Genomic DNA, 4,513 nt, shown 5'->3' with positions numbered 1-4,513 from the left:
TATAGGAACTTTTTGAATTAACAGAAATATCACTGTAACTAAGAAAAAAAGAAGTCTGCAAATAGAAAGATTAATATTAACATGTCCCAGGGGTGAAGAGTTTACATGAGAAAAGGTAATGACTCTGCCAACATCCTTCCATTGGCAACTTCGTAAAAAATATATAACAGCAAGACAAGGAACGATGTACCATGTTCTCCGAACATTCGGCAAGAGATAAACTGCAAAAGTAGGAGGTTTAATGAAGCACACTATATTTTCATTTCAGAAAACAGATTCTTGGCGATGATAAGATACAACAAAGACTGAGCACAAGAGGGACGGAAAGGATAAAAGATCAAAGCGTCGTATAATAATTCCCTGCCAGATGAACACCACAAAGCAGTGCAGTGTTATGGCATTATTCTGTTCACTTTAAGTTGATCTAACAGCAACATGATAAATGCAGTACTAAGACTACACATATTTCATTCAAACTTAGTCTAAAATGGTTGTACTGGGCTATTGAAACCACTATATACACACTCTTTCCACATCAGTGTGGCCCAGAAATATTGAGCACAATTGTAGCAAAAGTTTATCACTAGAACATACCGCTAGTCACAAAGATGTGCTACAGATAGGCTGTATATGCATGATATTGTCTTCTTTCAGTGACTAGCGGCAAATAAGTTGCAAGAGGACCTATCATTGAATGGGCACATTACCTCTCTCGCAAATTCCTTCTCCATGAGAATGGGTGTACTAAACTGACTCCATACACACTTTACTCTGGCGCAGTTGTTGACTCCACAGGCGTCACATGCGCCTCTGTGAGGGGTATAAATGTCATATGCGTCCGGCGCGGGAGGGGGGGAATTCCCCATGCATTGCTCTTTAATAACTCGTGGTCAGTCACAACTCCCCTCTTCTTACCGACTCATTAAACCTCTCTCTCTCGCTTCGCCTTACTGTTTCATCGGTAGTTCTCTACTGTCACTGTACAAATGGTCGCTGCTCTATAGCCCACCGCCTCCCGGCCGATTTTTCACCAATGACCCCCGCCCCTTCAGTTCCAGCAGATTTTCGTTTTTTTTTGGGGGGGCTCAGACTTTGCGCTTTATGAGAAACATTGGAAAATACCAAAAAAGTGCTGTCCTGAATTATAAGAGCTTTATACAGGTGTCCCTCCGAACACCTGGTACTGTCTTCTCCTGAGCACACTGCTGCTGCTGTCACGTTTTCTATGGTAGGGTTAACTATTGCAAACCACTCAGAATAGGTAGATGTTTGTTCATTTGGTACGAATTTATGTGTAGTACAAGAACATATTGCTTTTCTCACAATAATAAAGGCGACATAAGCATTGTTTCACTCACAGAGCACATCAACATACCACGCCTTCCTTGGCAACATTACCTTCTCATCACTTCTGCTTGTATCTTCCTGTGGCGCCAAGTAATCTTTGTCCTCCACATCGTCATCGACTGGGGGATCACTCTCGCCTGTGAAGGCATCAAGGGTGGCTTGAATTTCGTCGTTGAAGGGACCACAGTGCGATACATCTTTACTGGCCAGGTCACTGCTAACAGGTGAGTTGCTGAGACAATGGCGTGCAGGGATCAAGCAAGGATGGGGAGTATTAGTGGGTAGAGGAAGGCCTTCTGCATGCCAACCAAAAATCACCTAAGAAACTTGAAAAATGTGCAAATGACGGACCTCGCAATTGCAGAACGTACTGGTACATCATTGGGTCTCAGCGTGAAATAAAGTTGTGACTTACCCAAACATTGACAGGATGCAGCAGGTTAGAGCCGCATATCTGTATAAGTCTCCATTGCAGTGGGCTCATATCACCCGTCTGGTGGTGTACTATCACCAGGTTTCTGTTCAGCTCACAAATGCAAGAGTTAACAGATACTCTTTGTCCTTCATAATGCAACATGTCAACTTTAGAACTGTCTTCCTTAGTCTGTAATTCCGTACGTCAATGACTCCAAGTCTTTCAACGTAATGTGTCCAGATATTTTGAAGCAAAGCTATCTCTAATTAGTCTCTCTTTTGTCTATATTTCTGGAAAAAAGTTCCTAGTGGGCTTATAGCCTCTGATTGTTTTTCTCTGCATAAATATAGAAGGAAATATCCACCATGCTCAAGTGGATGAACTATGAATGAAAAATTACCATGTGAATTATTATCACCCACCTTTACAAGGTGGAGTGTTTATATTTTTGCCTGCCTCTGTGTGTGTGTGTGTGTGTGTGTGTGTGTGTGTGTGTGTGTGTGTGTGTATCTGTTCCCATTATATCACATGACTGGCTTGAGCTATCAACATAAAACCTTCAGGGTATGAAGATATGGCCAAAATCTTAGATGAGTTCGAAAATGGGCACTCGAGGTCAGGGTCAAGGTCACCATATGGTTGCCAAAAGTCAACAAGTTTTTATCGTTTGCCTTTAGCATCATTGTATCTCATGAACGGCTACAGCTGTCAACATGAAATCTTCAGGGTATCAAGATATGGCCAGAATCTTGGACTTAGCCAACAGCATATTCTGGCGGGCGATTAGCATTCGGATCCTGAATGCTTTTCTATCATTTTGTAAAGTATCAGTCATTACTCTTATAATTATTGTATACTCACAGTTGCTATTTTCACCATCACATTATCCATCCTATGGTACAGAGTATAGTTGTATTTGTTTCATCCAACAACAGATGATTTTGTCAGCTAATAACACTTCGGTAAAACAACCTGACAGTTAATACCTTCACTAATAGTCCATTTTTGGAAGGGGCAGCTGTAATACTTTCCTGTTTAAAGCCAGACTTGTTATCACCCGCCTTTAGAAGGCGGAGTGATAATGTTTTTGCCTGCCTCTGTGTGTGTGTGTGTGTGTGTGTGTGTGTGTGTGTGTGTGTGTGTGTGTGTGTGTGTGTGTGTGTGTGTGTGTGTGTGTGTGTGTGTGTGTGTGTGTGTGTGTGTGTGTGCGTGTTTGTGTGTGTGTGCGTGTGTGTGTGTGTGTGTGTGTGTGTGTGTGTGTGTGTGTGTGTGTGTGTGTGTTCCCATTTCATCTCATGAACAACTGGAGCTATCAACATGAAACCTTCAGTGTATCAAGATATGGCCAAAATCTTGGCCAAGTTCGAAAATGGGCATTCGGGGCCAAGGTGAAGGTCACCAAAATGGTTGCCAAAGATCAACTAATTTTTATCGCCCGCCTTTTGCACCATTGTATCTCATGAACGGTTTGAGCTATCAACATGAAATCTTCAGGGCATCAAGATATCGCCTAAATCTTGGACCTGGTCAACAGCATATTCGGGCGGGCCATTAGCATTCAGCTCCCAAATGCTTTTCTGTTATTTCTCGGTGCTATACAGTATCTCAGCATCTTACTCTGTGACAGACTGTTTTTGTACGGGACCAAGCTATATGTAACTTCGCGTTAGAATTTAGTACTGGCTTCTACATAACACTTGAGCTTCTCTGACCTGTACAAAATCGTCTATTTCCGGCCTGAATATAACTCCTATGAATCTCTCTGAACTGAACAGAACCCTCTAGTAAATGTTTAAATATAACACGTGTGTTTCCCTAGGTTAAACAAGATCGTTTAGTAACGCCGTAAAGCACTTGCCCAAATGTGAGCGGTTTCTGAACAGCTACCACCATCAACACCTCCACCACCACTGCTACAATCATCACAACCACCACCACCACCACAGCTACCATCATCGCAACCACCACCACCACCACTGCTACCATCATCACAACCATCACCACCATCACTGCTACCATCATCACAACCACCACCACCATCACTGCTACCATCATCACAACCACCACCACCACCACTGCTACCATCAACACAACCACCACCACCACCACAGCTGCCATCATCACAACCATCACCACCACAGCTACCATCATCACAACCACCACCACAGCTGCCATAATCACAACCATCACCACCATAACTACCATCACTACAACCACCACCACCACCACCACAGCTACCATCATCACAACCATCACCACCACCACCATAGCTACCATCATCACAACAACCACCACCACAGGTACTATCGTCACAACCACCACCACCATGGATACCATTACCACAACCACCACCACCACCACAGCTACCATCATCACAATCACAACCACCACCACTGCTACCATCATCACAACCACCACCACCATCACTATTACCATCATTACAACCACCACCACCACCACAGCTACCATCATCACAACCACCACCACAGCTGCCATCATCACAACCACCACCACCACCATCATAGCTACCATCATCACAACCACCACCACCACCATCACTATTACCATCATCACAACCACCACCACCACCACAGCTGCCATCATCAGAACCACCACCACCACCATCATAGCTACCATCATCACAACCACCATCACCACCACAGCTGCCATCATCACAACCACCACCACCACCATCATAGCTACCGTCATCACAACCACCACCACCACCACAGCTGCCATCATCACAACCAC

Source organism: Coenobita brevimanus, chromosome 5 (assembly GCF_032717465.1).
Source record: "Coenobita brevimanus isolate Jiangsu-jjx chromosome 5, ASM3271746v2, whole genome shotgun sequence".
Lineage (NCBI taxonomy): Eukaryota > Metazoa > Arthropoda > Malacostraca > Decapoda > Coenobitidae > Coenobita > Coenobita brevimanus.
The sequence above is the reverse complement of the archived record's forward strand: the minus strand, read 5'-3'. Positions refer to the sequence as shown.